At 38.6% G+C, this 18,018-nt stretch overlaps 1 long non-coding RNA gene across 3 annotated transcripts in view; it reads left to right on the top strand.

Annotated features, from left to right (window-relative positions):
- Window positions 1-18,018, top strand: part of LOC108053617 — a 38,608-nt gene that overhangs the window by 14,089 nt on the left and 6,501 nt on the right. The window contains exon 4 of one of the 3 annotated variants that reach the window (XR_006417638.1): window positions 3,614-3,661. The exons of 1 other annotated variant lie outside the window; for it this stretch is intronic. This is a non-coding gene — a long non-coding RNA (uncharacterized LOC108053617). Of the gene's footprint in view, window positions 1-3,610; window positions 3,662-18,018 lie in introns of all 3 variants that reach the window. One more of the 3 variants, XR_006417637.1, reaches the window with a different exon arrangement.

Genomic DNA, 18,018 nt, shown 5'->3' with positions numbered 1-18,018 from the left:
TACGCGCTGCATTTTCTTTCGGCCCCTGTCGGAAAAAATTCCATGCCGTAAATGGGGAAAATGGGGGGAAAGACAAGACAACACAAAACTAGACAAGTGTAAGCTATTCCATTCACCAGCATTATGGCTAATGGCCATAATGAATATGAATAATTATTCACGCCAATGCCGCGTCTCGAAGGCTTTTCAATATGCAAAAGGTATTGTCCGGAAATGGGTATAATCTCCGAGAAGGTTTCTGATTTATTTATGAATGAAGGATAAATAGAAGGATAACTAATTGCTTTTTTTTTGTTATCTATAACGAAATTATAAGTAAATTTAATTAAGAACTCTCATTGACAAATCAAATTCAAATGTTCTAACCTTGCAATTATTTTTAGTAGAAAACTTCGTCTTCACATCACTAACCCATTTAAACGAAATAATTTCATTCGTTCTGAATTCCTCTATAATCTAATTTATAACCATTTGGATTTTGTGCTCTTTTGTCATTTGACAAGCCGACACCCTAGAAAATGTGTAGTCTAACTTTATTGCAAGCCAAGCCGCCAAACAATAGCCTCATCTCTGGCCCACTCAAAACCCCCGCCGAAGGAAAGAAAGAAAAGGCGAATAGCCAGTATTTCTACCTCTATCTCTATCCCACCCTCGCTTACTTAAATTTATTATCATGTAAAACTTTTGTGCAACAATGTGAACAACAAAAGCTGGCAAATCGCAGCTACTGTGCAGCTGTTCAGCCTCCCCTCTTTAATCTCCACCCCGGCATTTGTTCTAGTTGATAATTTATTTGAATATTTGGAATAATTATTCCGAAGCCAGCAACGAGAAACAAAAGAGAAAAACCCGTTATATAATAACGAATATTTGAAAAGAACTGCAAAGCACAACCAACTATTATGTGTATCTGTAAGATACAAAATTGCACTGAGAATTGGGCAAACAGAACTACTACTACTTGGGAAGTGGTTCGGTCCGGCTTGACTTGACATTGAGTCTGAGTCTCTGAGATAATGACCAGATAACCAGTAATATTTTTTGTATGAGTCTGATATCTGATTGCTGACAAATGAAAAATGATTGTCGCTAATTGAGGTTGGGCTTAGACTAGGCGAAAGGAAACCAGCTTGGTTCTAACTATAGCCATCGAAAGGGGGAAAAGATAAACGATTTTGTTCAACATTGAAGATTGGCCGTTTAAGGCAAACACACTGGCCAATCACTTAAAGTCGATTAACTCCATAGCCAAATGAAAGCCCACACCGAACGAGATGGAGAATGAGATCGAGAACTCGATCTTCTCAACTTCCATAATTTTGCAGTTTGCGCCTCTGGCTCTTCGCTTTGTTTTGAGATCCGATCCGTTGCGATCGTCGTGCGTCTCGAATCAAAACGCGCATAAATTTCTATGCTTTTGTAAATCTTCACCGCTCTGCCCGCTTCGAAACAGTAGCGGCATCCATTAATCAAAAGGCACTACGGTCTAGCCATCGCGAAGATCGCATATTAGTTACACTTTAGCGGGGCGCCCAGAAATCTGATGGCGGGTTATTAGTTCGCCTGGGTTATGATGCAAAGCAGTTGGAGATTGATCGCTTACATGATGAGTGGATGGCAGAGAAGTAACTTGAGCTGACATCAGACTTGGGGCTAGGCTGGGTTCAAGGCAATCCAAGACACGGCTTAAGAACATACCTCTAATGGGGCAAATGGATTGAGGGAAGTGCTCCACTAAGCTGAGATAAATTAATTATATGAGTACACACGTGCAAAAGCTTTTAAGGGAGATTAAATTGGATAATTTAAAGTCATTAAAACATTAAAGGAGTATTGCTCATAGCTTTATTAATGAAGGGATATTAGAACTGTAGATCTAAATATCCATTGGAAGTACGACTTAAAACTTGAACCTTAAACGGATTGGTAATTGTATTACCTTTAGAGATTAATTGGCGATATTATATATCTACACATACATTTTAAATAGAATTAAATTAAAATACAATGCTCGAACATATACCAAAATGTCAGAGGACCATAAAAATAATTGAGTTGTCGTTTGATATATATATTGAACAAATCTTCCCATTATTTAGGTGCCCATAAATATAACCATTTATGACTTATTGTATGTCGGCATTCATTTATATTTTGATTTTGTAGCACAATGAATCCTTCTTTTTTGCCATAACGAATGGCAGAATAAATTTGTTTGCATTTCTATTCAATTTTGCGTCAAAGCTTCACGAGAGAGGGAGAAATGTCAACAGCGCTTCTGCAATTCGTTCACTCACATTGGCAAATTTATGCAAATTTTTATTTATTAAATAAACACGCAAAGTGCGTGTCATCAGCTGTTACAACAGGGAGGATTGGTTGTGGGTGGAATGGGATTGCCGGTGAATAGTTCGCCTTTTTGGGGCCAACGAACGACAACGACAACGCCGAGGACAACGACAACGACAACGGCAACTACGACGACAATCGCTGGATGTTGATTGGCAATTTGTTGTAGTAACTACCCGAGTTTAGTGCAATAGGAGGGGTTCTATGGGTGCTAATGAACTTGAGGTTACAACTTGGAGAAAGGGAGAAAGAAGTAAAACGAGTGTGTCAGAGCAGCGATAATGCGTAAGAAATTGTTATGAAGTACATAAAATAGATATCTTGATGGGGTTGTTTGTGTGTTGACAACTATTAAACTGGGAAAATTGGTTTTGCTATTGCCAAGAGGTTACTACATGTGGAGTGACAGAACTTTAAATATTCTGCAAGGTCCCTTAAGGCAAACTTAAGGTACAAATTTTTGTACATACATTTAATATATTGCAGGATAGAGCTTTAGATTTCAGTTTATTTCAAAATGAAACCTTATAATACTTAAAACTTAAAAGAATACTGTATTCTTAGCTTGAACTTTTGTTTTATGATATTTTCCAAGAATTTTTGTATTTCATGACACAATCTCCTTCTTTGCATCAAAGTAAAATGTTACCAAAGTTCACCAACTTTGTCATCAGTCTGTGTAATTCTGTCTGGCCCCCGGCAAGTTGTGTCTGTTGTGATATCATATAACCACTTTAGGACAAAGTTGCTTTTACTGCCTTTGCCCCAGCCTCTATCAATTATAAAAGATACTGCGCCACTGAGCATGAAATTAGCTGCGTGCAGCAGACCGCCTATAGTACGAAACTCCCTCGTCTACGCAAAGGTGCCTCCCCGTAAATAACCCTGACTTTCATGACAATTTGCAGCAGTTACATGGCCCGTCATCGCACTCGATATCATTCGAAGGCATTATAGACTCTTTTCCCTTTTTCTCTCTTTATTAATTTATGCATTTTTTGTTGATTGTCTTGCGTTACAGTTGACAAGTTTTGCCTGGTCGGTGGTGGGTGTCACTTTGTTTATGTGGTTCAGGTAGAATAAGTATCACAATTTATTATCTCCTACATGAAAATGCGTTGTAACGCAACGACTTTGATTAATTTTAATAGCCTTGCTAGAACAAGTTGTCTCGATGACTGTAATTAATAATTATTTTTATATGATTGGTAACTCTGTCTGGCATTTATCTAACCATAGTATTTTTCTTGTTTTTTTTTAGCAGACGTCTCAAGAAATTGCGCAAGACTAAACCTTTTTTGTTTTGGACAAGGTGAGTTGAACTTTGGCAGTCCGATTGGAGTGTCATGTTGCCCCGAAACAGGGAACACAAAAAATAATTAATTGAATTTTGTTGCGAGGCGTATCGAATGGCGGCAGAAGTTCTTGCACAAGCCTTTGTTTCGAAATCGCAGCATGGGTCATTGGTCGCCGAGTCAATAATCTCCCATTAGCCTCATTCAAAATCTACCTTATCTGGGCGTAATTGCTCTACTAACCTACTGCTACGAAACCGATTGATTGATATGGAATCAGCACTCCCCCAAACTATCGTAAATTCCTACCATAAAACCAGCCAAATGACAAAGAGACGCCAAGTGGTACAAAAAGCCAAATGCATAATGCAACCTAAAGTGCAACTGCCAACGAGAGTTATCAATATGTGCCGCCAAGTGATACTTTTTATAGTGCCGCCCATTGGAGTCAACAAATCGGTGACCCACTTCTGAGTGGCAACGTCAACGCGACGCGACTCTCTAATCAGCCAGTAAGTTTGCGGCTTGATAAATACATGAAACGAAGATAGAAAGCGAATAATAAAAGGAACAATTACAAATCAGTGCATTGGCTGACAGAAGCTGTCTGCTGGGGAGTGTAATAACCCCGAGTCGAGTTTTCCCCGGCTTCCTGTATGCGATAAACAATGAATATGAATATGAATATGCACTCCAATATGTGTCAACTATATTGTCTGCCACTGTGGCTGCTGTCATTGAGCTCTGGCTTTTGTCCTAGGTCCTTGCCTTTAACCCACTCGACCATGCCCACCCATTTTGCAGGACTTAAAGTTTCTACAAAAAGTTTTTCTTTATTATGCTAGGATATTTTTTTCTAATTAAAACTTTTCTACTTTGTGGGATCAACACTTTTGCAATATTTAGCTTTTATTAGTGGCCGACTGTCAAGGCAGTTGGAAATTAACTTTCCGAGGACTTAGTGGGTTCAGTGGCGCCGCCTTAAAAGGAAAAGCGTTAAAAGGCGGGAAAAGTGGCTGCAACACGTAGAGAGCTCACCACATGAGGTCGTCCTCCCTCCAAAACAGATGATAGCTCCTAAGAACTGACGTCTTTCCATGTCTTCCCCTTTCTATTTTATTCTACAGATGGGTTTGATGTGCTTCTTTTGTTATGCCACACAATTCGCGCGCCTAACCTGTCAAGAATTTCAATGAGTTCGTTTCCCTTTCGGTAGTCAGTCGGTGGTCGGTCTCTTAGCTTAGAACCAAAAACAGCCATCTAGAGAAAAAAAAACAAAGTTGGAAAGAACAAGGTAAAACATCTCGCAAAACTTAAAACAGAACCTGTTGGCTTACTCATGTTGTAGCTATCTCACAAAAAGAAATTGTAAAGTTGTTGCTACCTAATTATGTAATATTTTGTACTTATCTTTCATTTTTCATTTTATGACTTCTTTAATTTGACAGTTTATTATGTTTCATATTTATTATTATATGAATTTATTATAATGGCGTTTGGCACAAAAGATTGCTTCAGTACCTTGTTTTGTTTATGACTATTAGTAATTTCTTTTTATTGCAAAAAAATTAATGAAATAGGTGGCTTTATGAATATTTGGCATTCAAACTTTCGTAATACGTTTAATAAGCTGCTATTTAATTTTCCACTTGATTAGTGACCCAAAGATTTCGATTAATTTATCGACTTTGCTTTGTCCATTTGTTGGCGTCACCTCAAAGAGAAATTTGGCGCCCCCACTTCAAAAACTCGTTACTATCCAAATGGGCGAATTAGCTAAGCTTTAAAATAAAAATAAAACAAAAAAGCTTTTCCCTTATATGACTAATTGAAATTTAGTGCGACTGGAAGAGCCACCAACACCTGAAGTTTTGGACTTGTCTCATGAATAATCAAATGATGAGGCATCGGTGCATATTCATGTTCAGAATAAGTTCAGGTTAACTTTATTACGTGACTTACGTTCTGCGACACTTATCTGATGAGAAAAGTTGTTGACATCTATCAAAGTGAGCTTGGCCACCTAATCGATTTGCCCTTTGAAAGGAGTTGAGGTTCTCCGCGACCATCAAAGGCTATTCTCTCCGCTTTTTTTTTACTTGGGCAAAGTTTTATGAGCCAATTACATGCAACACTGGGCACAAGAACACACCATTCGAGAGCTGAAATATCACATCCATCACATGCTAAGCTCGCATCATGTAGCGACTATTATGTGAATGCGATTCGGCTCCTTCCTCTCCTGCTGGCCCTCAACGCATACACGCCATAAGAAAATCGAGCCAACCCATGAGCATAGTCGTCTATCATTAAACTGTCGTAAATCACAAGTAATTGACATTATACAACAGCCAAGCGCAACGGATCGGTCAAACGATCAACAGACTGGCAGGCAAGCATACAGGCAAATAAGCAACAATTACCCCAAGAGTACAAACATTTTTCTGAAAATACACGTAGCAACAATTAAGCTAAAGATATCACATGGAAATCGTCGTTGGGATGAATTCTGAGATAAAGAAGTGGAGTTGCTCTATTCGTTTTCACATCAAAATATTCAAAGAAGTGAGGAAAATATATTGTATTTTTACAAGCAAAACATTTCTGATTGAGATTTTTAACAACCACCCATTAAAATATATAATAGAATAATATAAAATTTGCAGTTTATCTAAACTATTCACCCCCTATATACAAAATGTAGTCACGGAAAGTATGAATAATTTTAAAATTTTTAGTTCATGCAGTTAGTATTCATATAGTTTCAAATAAAACTAGTTCACGTTAGTTTGTTAACCTCCGAGAAATCATCGCCTTTCAACGCCATTCATTTCATTCCCACAAATTAATGCGAACCCACATGGGACGATCGAAGGCGATAAGAAACTATTTGTAAAACAGTTCGACGTTTTGTCTCTGGTTCCCACCTGCCCGTCCATCTCTTGATCAATTGGCATAGATCTCTTGAGATTGTAATGCCCAAATGAAATGCACAATTGAAATGCGGTGAAACAATGAACGAGTATATATTTAGATTGACACACTAAGCGAAAAGCAGACGGCAGGGCAGAATCGTAACCAACCCATAACCCTCTCTCCTGCCCACCAAACCCAAGTCAACCCACTTTTGCCAGAAGATTACGAAATCTGTTGCCTGAGGCTGTGTATGTGCCACGCGTAATTCTATATAGAACAGATGAGACTGTCTGCTCGTCACTCGGGTGGGTTAGATAAGGCAGAGGCGAACACTATAAATACATCGAGATATATACCTTTCGGATGCATTGAATTGTTAGCTAATAGCTGCAAAAATGACGTTGCACTTGCATTCGAAGGTCTTGACTGGCAGCAAGTGGTCAAGGCTTTTGATTCTTAAGTCATGACTAGCTAAAAAATATATAAAAACCCATAAATATATGCGTCACTTTTTTTTATTGCTATATAGTAATGTTTGTTTATTGTTAATGCTTGGATAATAAACAGGAAATTGCAAATCAAGGCAGGGAAAAGTAACGCTATATGCTAACAAGTGTTTGCAAACAAAACGCGCAAACATGCTGAATTACTAATAAGCTATATTGCTTATTTTTGTATTAACAGCATTGACATTCTCTTTTCGTTTTATGTGGTATTATAATAAGTAATCACTTCTTTATTAACAAGTTTAAATAAAATGTCTAGAAGTTTTACATTTTTTTACAGAACTTCTTAAGCCATGAAATTCTTTTTTCTTTTATTTATAGTTATCTGCGCTTCACTGACCGAATCTTAATGAATCTTTATTCCTTTCCTCCTCGATTACAACGTATAATTTATGCACATTTTTTATTATTATACGCCTCAGCAAGTTCTAATGACTCTCAACAAAAACTCGAAAGTATTCTTCGTTTTATGGATTTTAACTAGAAAACCGTTTGGAAAACTCCAGTGTTGTTATTCTAGAGCATCCGTTCTCGATGTCGTTGAGTAGTCTAGAAGGGCTATAAAAATGCAATAGAGTTATACACTCACGTCTTCTTTTTTATGTAGCTGCGAAGGAGTATTGTGGTACAGTTGTCCGAGCTTCAACGCTGGTCAGGAATGTAATTGCACAGCGCATTAAATTAGGCAACATAAACTACAGACAACAACATAAACATGCTAAAGCAAGACTAATTAAAATTCCCCTTCCTTTGCTTGGGATCCAATGGAGTTGTGCAGCATGTGGTATTCTGATAGTCACAGTGCAGAAATGCAAGGGGGTTATAAATTCTTCCAAAAGATATTTTAAAATCCAATAGAGAAAGGCAACGGGGCCTTATAATCAGAAGCCTAAGCTTGCACTAAATGAAATCTTTACTATATTTATGATCATGACTTTTTTATACTAAAAATAATAAAAAATATTTATTGTATAAAATTAACAGGTTATTAGAACAAAGTACTAAAAAATGTTAAATTAAGCAATTCAGAGTAAATTACTCAGAGTAACTGAACAAATAATAAATAATGGTCAACCTATAAAAATGAAAAAAAAAAAAATATATATATATTTTAATGGGAACGTTAAATGCACTTTACAACTCATTTCCTGCTACAATAGAAATAGAAAAATCTGCCTTATGTCAGAAATGTTTGCCATAACATAAAGTTGGGGAAAACCCCTTTTATATTCCCCCTATCTACGCCACTGCTCTGGCGGTCATTTACGGTCGAAACTGATGGGGGCAGTACTGCAGTCAAAACTCCGTTCGTCACGCTTTAACGGCTCTCAGTACCCAGTTCCCGGGTCTGACAACTCCCCTTGAGTTGACTGGAATTTGTTCTAAATAGAAGTCCCTGGTTCCACTTTGGGATGAATGGAATTCGAATTGTTCTCCCCTATTTGATTGTTATTTCTCTTCTGCTTCATTTGTTCCATTTTATTTTATGTTATTTTGTTCTATTGTCTATCGGAAGTTGTGCTTGTTGTTAATTTATGCGTTTTGTGGAAATCCCCCGTCCACAGAACCGACAGGAAATGCAATTAGTTTGAGGGGGTTCTCTGCATTTGGAAATCTTTTTTGTCAGTGTTATGTGGAGTGTCATAAATTGGCCGCGGTTTTGTTTATGTTTCTGCTTCGACTGTTGCTGTGTGTGAGAGGCCCCCTCCGTGTTTCTCTTTGACCCACATGGTGTTTAAGTTCTTTTTGAATGCAAATGTGATTCGAGCCCCTTAAGCAACTTAATGGCATTTTTGACAAATTTGTTGAAAATTTACAACTTGACTACTGCCGATAGATGGAAGTGTTGTCTAAATTTTCGGAGAAATGTGGAAACCAGATGGGGGTACCCAGCCAAAGGATACTGTTGATGTAATAAATCAATTTGGGGAAATACTAAAATTGTCTGCAGTATAAATGAAAGTCGATTAAATATGTTGCAGTGCTGTGCAGACAGTTATGGACAATTATCAATTTCTTCTGCAGGAACATATATTTCAATTATAATGTACTATAAAACGAATTACTGATGCAAGTAGTTTATTACTCATCATTAACAACATATTGAATTTAATCAACTTTTTTCTTTGCAACAAACTCCACTGTAATCCCATTAATCCTCTAAAGTGTTGAGCATTTCTGTTCGCATTTTATTTCTAAAAATATAAAACTTTTTACTTACGTGCCGCCTAAGCAATGCCAGGAATTGGCGCGTGAAAATTGTTTCGTTTGATGAAAAAATAAAATTCAATTGGAAAGCAGTTCAAACAGACAGAAAGAAGCGCTAATTAGCGAACAGAAACAAAAGCAACTCGCAGCAGACAACAAAAGCAATATTAGCAGTTCGAAGATGCATCTAAACAAGAAGGAAATTTCACTGGGAAAATTATAAAACGTGCACACATCGACGATATCGATTTCACTGTGAAAATACGAAAGCAAAAACCGGCGGTAGGCAGGAAAAACAGTGGAAAAGCCGAAACTCGTTCGCGCAGGCGCTTTTCATTTTCAAAGCAATGACAATTTCGACGCCAGGGGGCGCCACACACCACACTCACAGCAGTTAGCCAACTGTTCCCATTAATCGCCCGTTCTGCGTTCTAGATCGCAGATCTCCATCTCCCTCCTTGTGTTATGAACGATGATCGTTCATTATCGCCGAGTTACGTGTTCGGGCACAAACGAAAATTCTCATAAATTCTTTACACTGCGGGGAATGCCATTTCCTTTCCTTTCTCCACCTCGTTTTCAGCTTCATCCTCTCTAGACCAGCATAACTTGGTCACTGGGTCGGTCTCGATGGCGTCTGGCTTGGTTTATGTGTGGTGATCGAACTGCCGATCTTTTGGGGGCCACCGCACGATCCTAACTCTTCCCTGCTGCTTTTGCCGCTCTCGTGTTTATTTACTTAGACATCAGGTAACCCCACGTCCCACAGTGCCACCTCTCCGGTTGTTTACTAATTTTTGCCCCCTGGAAAATCCAGTCCGCCTGTGATTTGTATCTATTTATTCCTATTTAGATGCTTCAGCTCTTAGTCAATGCAGACGCTTCTTACCGCTGAATTTTCATTCTGCTTGAGCAATTTATTCGGATTATTGAGAAATATTTGCCTGTGGTTAACAGGTGGCGGTTTCTAAGTGGGCTAATTGCTTTGCCATTGATAGGAAATGGTTGAGAAAATTTGAAAATGAAAATTAATAGGAATGCGGAATGTGGTTCTCATAGAAGAGTGGAATGAACTTTTTAATGACAAAAAGATGCATCACTCAATCAAAATTGGTATTTTCTTAACAAGTCATCTCTTAATACTAAGGTTAAGAAATTCCTTGAAACTGCTCTCTGCTCTAGTTATGCAAAAACGGCTTTTATTTTGAACCTATTTGTATATAAGAAATGAATCCTGTTAAACTTTCCAATTTATTGTAATATAAACTTAGCCAAAGCGATCAGTGATCAAAATATGTTCCGCTACCCGCCCATATTTGCATCTAATTGCAATTACAAATGCAAAATGTATGCGGTGCTCCAGGAATTCAGCCATATCTCAACCATATTCAACCCCGGTGACCCACAAAAGAAAAGGTTTATGGACAAAAGAGACCTCGGCTTCTATCCAAAAATGCCGGAGCAGGCAATTATGCATGCCCTGGCTGGAGATACGAAAGTTTTACGAGTATAATCAGGCGCAGAGCGAAACTTATCGTAGGTCAGAGCCAGTGAATCGAACCGAAATAGATGGCCAGAAAGATAGATAGATAGATGGTATGTTGGAGGTGGAATATCGGGGGAAAGGGTGAAATGATTCAATGATTGCCAATGGTCGGAGCAGCGACAACATGGCAACTGTTGCTGCTGCACGGACAGAAGAAATTGCTGCTGGCACAATGAAGCGAGCTCCTTGTTCGACTTGGTCTTGGTCTTGGAGTTGATTGGAGTAGAGTAGAGTGGAGTGGAGTGGAGTGGACGGGATGGGATTTCGGCTCTGCTCCACTATGATTAAGCAGCGGCTTCGAATCGATGATGTCGAGGTGCTGGTCAATGGTCAGCCGCAGTAATAAAAACAAAAACAGAAAAATTGATTGGCCATGGTTGTGGCTGCAGGCAGTGGTTAAATCAAAAGCTTCCACTTTTTCAATTTTTGTATTTTTTTTGGTTTTGTTTTTCCAACTCGATCTTGTCTATTATATATTAAAGAGCTGCTTTTGTTGTTATGACAACGAACAGAAAAAAAACTGGCGGCAATTGATAGGAAATTGGGTTGAGCAGGCTTGGTTCGTTGACTTGGCTCAACTGATGCAACTGCAGATTGATTAAAGTCACGGCTCCTCTTGGTAATTAATGCAACTCCGCCTGTTTGCGACTGATGTAAGACTGACTGATTGACAATGGCAGTTAATATTTAATTGATTACCTCGCGCCAGTGCATCAATCAATCAATTGAAGTTGGATTGTTAAGGAAATAGGCGTGGCTGTCAAATGCGTTGGTAGTTAGTTTGGAAATGAAAAGTGAAAACATTTGTCGCAATCACTGGAAAGTTGCAGTTTGATTTGTAGCGGATACGAAGCAGGGAAACCAATTCAAAAACGAGTGCGAATCTTTCGGCTTTAGCTATCTTTGAGATACTTTTCGACGGCGCGATACAGACACTGACAGCTGTCAGCGCGTTTCCTTGCAAGTGACCAGAAAACACAAATTTATTGCATGCCAAAACGAAAACAAAGCAAAAAGAACCAAACAACTTGGGCAGAAATACGCACAGGTACTTATAAATAGCCAAGTCGACCCTGGCTGCCCTTAAAATGCCGGCAGTACGCTCTGGTTAGCTTCTTGGATGCTTTTTCAAGTTATGCGGCCAGACAGATAGGCAACATTTAGACGGCATCGGGAGACAATTTCGAGATATACAGGAAATGGGCGGAAGTCTATCTCTGATCGGGATTATCAATAGAAAGTAGCTGCCAAGTGACTTCCTAAGAGTTCAATGACGGAAATGTCACGTTCTCTATCATGGGAAAGAAATGTAACATTCATGAGACTACTCTCAATATTTTAGCATGAGAATACATTTTATTTAATTTAATTAAATACAATTTTCACTAATCAACACTCAAATTTCCCTCTCATTTCAGGTAAGCGAAACGGGCAAGAAAAATTCTGTTACCTTTTTTTGAAAAGCTGTAAGTAATGACAAAGCATTTAGCCAAATAAGTAGAAATTTCTTTGGGCGCCAAGTGCCCCCAAAACAGACTGACTAAGGCATTTTCGCTTAGCGAAGGGGCCGACAATGCTCCATTAATTCCCTTCTTAGTATCCACAAAAAATTCAAAGATGACCCTCGACGGAGTAGCTGAAATGTAACCAAATTACCCGTGCATAAAAAAGAATTGTGGCCACAAATAAAATCGTAGAACCGAACGCTTCCAGTTTTTAATTAAAAAACCAGACTTGCCGGCCAACGGAGCTCCCCAGAAGTTTTTCCAGCTCTCTTGTCTTGGGTATTAATTAACAACTTCCTCTCGGGTTTCTACGATCTCTTGAGTTTTTGTGTGTTTTTATTGCCATGCGAATGGTAATAATAATTATTATTCTTTTTTTTCCTTCTTCCTTTGCCGAAAAACAACGGTTTGTTTAATATTCTGTGGGCACATTTGACCCAAATCAAGCGGTTGCTGACAGCACTGACCCATTTGGCCACAAAAATCACAAATAGTTTTATATGCATATAAAATCACGTTTCGGTGATTTTGATTATACGATTTGTATGAATAAACATCCGAAAACGATGCAAAATTAATGCAAAACGATTTCATGCAAAGATCTGTTTTGTTTACTTTATAACAAGTTTTGTTTTGAAATTTATTTGACTAAAAGAAATAACTTAAAAGACAGATTTAAAGCATTTTTTAGGTGAAAACGTACCATTCTGAATTTAATTTATATATATAGATAAATAAATGCAGAACTTAAGTTTTTAGCTTGAAAAGCTTAACTTATTCCAGTATCTCCAATCAATGTCAATAAACTAGACTTGGCTACTTTTCTCCGGGCCGCCTTCTCCTCATTTTTCCATAACAAATTACTAAGTTAAATAATCTGTCTCCTAAATTAACCATCTGATGTTAACAAGTGAAAGTGCCGAATTGCATGTGGCATGTGTCTCATCGTGCAACGTTGCGTATGCGTAATATTTGTCAAATTCAAAAGACGCGAAAAATGATCAAGAGAGAAAACATGAAAACAAGATACAAAAGCAAATTGATGGCAATTTATGTGCAGAGCCTAACGGGTAATTATTATTTACGCATTTATTGGTGCATGAAAATGTAAATTGCGACAAGATCACGAAAGGAGTGGAGTAGTGCCAGCAGCAACTGCAACTTGGCAACCAAGTTTGGTCAGCAAAGAAGCGACAACGAACTCAAGTGCATTAACCTTAAAAATCTTTAGCCACTTAAGTGCAACGCCAACACCAACAACAACAGCAACAACAACAACCACCAAGAGGCATGCGTTTGGCGACAACAACAAGAGTAACAACAAGTTGTTAGCTCGCTGGACCATGATCTTCAAAAACCTGCAATCGAAGAGTGCCAGTGCCAGTACGCTGGCCATGTGAAAGAAGCCAAAGCCAAAGCCTCCGAAGCCAGTTTAGCAAGTTTCGGACCCCAGGAGTTCAGGTCTGCGGCTTTGGCCAGCAAGTTGTTAGGGATTTTAGCAGACCGCCGCCCACCTCCCCTCTAGTACAATTAGCAAAACTTTGGCTGATTTAACCAATCAATGGGAAAGGTTTCTCCACGTCTGATTGACAAGCATCATAATGAATTTTCCCAAATAGTTTGACAGTCTTTGACTCTCATTTAAGTATTTCCCCCGCTCAATCAATATTCAGACCTTTAACTTGCACTTTCCGTTGTGAAAATTGTAGGTTTTATTGAAATGCTGCCAGACATTTCCCGACACTCATTTACTTTCCATTTTCGTTCAGCTTTTCATTGGTTTGCTTTGGTAATTTATTTATTCCGCTTTAAATGTTCCAGCGGCAAAGAGTTGACAGACCTTGACTTTTAGTCTCTTGAATGGATTTGGTCGCTCTTATATGTATACTTCCACTTTCTGGACTGTTTTTTCCTACCCAAAGAAAACCTTTCAAATGGAAATTTTGTGACATTTCTTATTTACGAGTTTTCTCATATTTCTTTTGTGAGTTGACTTTGTCGGTGCTGTGGTTTGCTGATGATGCTGCTGCTGCACTGCGTTGAGTGGCCCGACGCTTAAAATGATATATGGTTTGACTTTAGCCTAAATGGAATAAATAGTTTGCATGCATAATATGTCACTTTCAGGAGTTGTATAACGGAGCTCATCTCGAGTGCCATAACAGTAACAATTGAAGCCGAACATTTAGGACCGTGCCAGGTTATTATTTCGTATTTTTTATTATATTTATTTTCTTGTTGCCTCATTGCGATGATCTGTTAAAAATTTAAACAGCTTTACGAACGTGTTTTAATTACAACTTTGACATTACTTGTACTTTCGAGAATTGCATGTCTAATTGCTTTGCGCTTCGCGGCGTTTTCGGTGTTTAATTTTTCGTTTGGTTTCATGACGATTGCCAATTTTTCATTGTTCGAAAGATGTAAGATGAACGAAAAACTGAAACTCAAACTGCAACTGGAACTGCAAAAGGCGAGTGAATGGATTTGCTACAGCCTTGGCTGGCAAACAAATGAGAAACAAAGGCAAAGGCAAAGTCGGAGCCAGTGTTTTGGTTTCTTTTCAACTGAATTTTTGCGGCTGGTCATCGGAATCGGAATGGCAATCGTTATCGCTGGCCCCGGTGCATGCCAGGTGCGAGTTATATAATAGAAATAGCCGTAGCAAAGTTCAAAAAATTGGCACGGGCTTGACTCACCCGATAAACTGGGTCAAGTTTTTAATGATTCTCCTCGCAAACAAAAAGTAAACAAAGAAATTCGCCTGTTCTCTTGCTGTTGCATAAAAACCTTGCCCAGCCTCAACGAAAACTCTTGAAACGGTCCAGATTTAAATAAAATTTAGTCATAAAACCGCGACATAAAAGCGCATTTTAATGGCCGCCAGCGTGTATATGTACATAGAAAGAGCTGAAGGAAAACTGATCAGAAACAATGGATTCGGGAGGCTTAAAATAAAATCCCCTGAAAGCATTTTTACTTTGTCCCTGAATATTTGAGCACATGGGCTTACCCCGCACCAGGTGCCTTGAAGAGTGTAATAAAAAACACTCCCAAATAGTTTTTCGTGTGGGATTTTGGCCCAGGTGCAGCGAAGCACTTGAGAAGCTGTTTTTCCGCCCGACCGAAAAAACCACCCACCACTTTATAGGGTTCCTATGTGCAGTGAATGGGCTTAGTGCAAGCCATGCAATTTGTGGCTTCTACTTTGACTGAACTCGTTACGGATTCTCTGCACGTAATCGATGCTTGGGAAGCCGAACTTGATGTGTCTCATTTATTTGCACCAAGCACTCGGTTGGATTCTGTGAAATAAACTAAGAGTTCGATCGACAATAGTGGAATTCAGACCAGATGCCATCACTAATTACATCTCTTCACATCCACGCGACAAGCGGTTCAGTTCAGTGAACCTCTAAATTTGGCATTATAAACAAAAGCCGACACACACAACTTATTGTTTGTCATCCAACAAATATTTGTCTTGATTTTCGAAAATGTAATAAAGCAAAGCACAAGCTGTGAAAATTAGCAATAAAAATACCAAGACCAAATAAATACTATTATATTTGAACGATTGATGTGTTTATCTTCATAACGAACTGCGTGTCCGGCAAAAAAAAAACTGGTTCAATGTTATGGATTTTGTGAATTTCGAAGCTCCACTTCCCGCTGAGCTCACTAAAATTCCCATTCTCAAGCGATGAGGGTAATCATGATAGCCGATGAAAGATCTCCGACCACTTGATAATTTTATTAGAAGACTTTTGCACAACCCCTAATTAGTTTTATATTCAAATTCAAAACATTTTTCTTTCTCTTTGTCGGTTCGTCATTTTGCCATTTCATTTCACATGCCAAGTGGGAGAATTTTGACCCAATTTCGGCAACCATTCTCTCTGACTTTTTTTGGGTAGCAGCAAAAATAGTAAAAAAATAGATTTTGTGCTAAAAATAGTTCCACGGCAATCAAGGCTAGTCCCAGAATTTCCCAATCAATTTTCAAGGCAATTGTGGGGCATTTGTCTCCGTCTCCATTAGAAATCGAAAGCAATTTCACTTTGACGCCTAATTGTCAAAAAACTGACAAACAACTGTCAGTCAATCAAATGTCAATTGTTTCTGTTTGTGGTTGTTTTTTTTTCCTTATTTGTTTTGTTTAGTTTTCTGCTTTTTTCAGTAAGTTGTTAGTGGAAGAATGAGATACACAAGAGGAAAAGGAAAAATATCTGTAATTGAGCTAGTTTAAAGGCTGGTAAGTCGAGCCGGTTAACTAATCGACCACAAAAACAAGTGGCAGAGTTAATACTATTAACCGAAAGCTGGGAAAAGGCGAATCAATATAAAAATAGCTGATTTATTGACATATCGGTGACAGAAATTCGATTGCAAATCAAACAGTAATGTGATGTTGGAAAAGGAACCCCTTGATTTGTAAGTAATAAATTAGTAAATGACAGATTTTGACATATTATTAAAGGAAATCAGGTACTACAATGTATACAAGCCTGACTTGCCTTTAAAAAAATGTTTCAAAATTAATAAAACTTATCGATGTTACAGCTCACACGATCTCTCCTTGCTTTTATATAACAATTGTCGCGCAAACGGTCTGGATCATAAAGAAACTACAATATGGTTAATTGTGTTGATCGTGCCTTCGCTCTGTCACTTGTGTATGTTGCTTTTAATAATTGCTTCAATTATTTTGATATTATTAAATGTTAAAATGCTTTTTGTTCGCTTCTCTCACAAATTATGGACGAGCACTGCTTCCTCCATCAACGCTTTTCTCGTCTCGTCTCGTCTCGATCTCATCATAATCATCGCCATGGCAATAGCCACATCAATTCATTACGCCGTCTTGGAATCGGGCTTGAAATGGGATGGTGATAGTGATGATGGTGAATGGCGATGGAGAGGCGAAAAGGGGGCTTGAGCCATGAAAAACTCTCGTCTCGCTTTGGCAAAGTGTGCTCATGTTCATTAACGCCAAAGTTGAGGCAATTGTCGCGAGTCGTCAACGTCGCTCGGCGTTTTCCCTGGCCCCTGTCTGCTGTAATCTGAGCGTGGTGCTGTGCCCCACCACTCTGCACCACCCTGCACCACCCAGCAGACACACCAGCAATTGCTCGAGTATTCCATGGCTCATTGTAAAGCGCCAACGCCCGTGTTTCCCCGCCCCCAGAAACTACACACACCATACCCGCAGTTTGTAGTTGCTGGCTTTTGGTTTTGGTTGCTTTGGTTTTGTCAGCTGTCAGCTGATTTTTTCACCGCTTTCTGTATGGAAAGTGTGACATTTTGATTAGTTGATATATTTTTTTTTTTGCCTTCTCTTCTTTTATTTTGGTCTGCCCTGAGGCTTTTGTGATTGAACTTGAGGCGGTCTGGTGGGTTAATGAACATCAAGGTTGCGCAGACCATTAACCGAGAATTGAATAAGTGGCAAAGATTCTTTTTTGGGTGTTGTTAAATTATGCCCAGCATATGGCAATGTGTGTGAAGTAATTATCAGCTTGGGTCGTAAAGAGGGCATTAAAAGGGTGATACAAATGGAGGCATTTAAATTCAGGCACTTAGAACTGATTATGAGATGATTGTGTAACATAAATTAAAAGGTCCCCTCTTGTCGCAAGAAGAATCGATTCGTTATAAGTATTATTGTAATCTTATTCCAGCATGTAATTGTT

This window comes from Drosophila rhopaloa, unplaced genomic scaffold (genome assembly GCF_018152115.1).
Source record: "Drosophila rhopaloa isolate 14029-0021.01 unplaced genomic scaffold, ASM1815211v1 contig_2, whole genome shotgun sequence".
Taxonomy (NCBI): domain Eukaryota; kingdom Metazoa; phylum Arthropoda; class Insecta; order Diptera; family Drosophilidae; genus Drosophila; species Drosophila rhopaloa.
The sequence above is the reverse complement of the archived record's forward strand: the minus strand, read 5'-3'. Positions and strand labels throughout refer to the sequence as shown.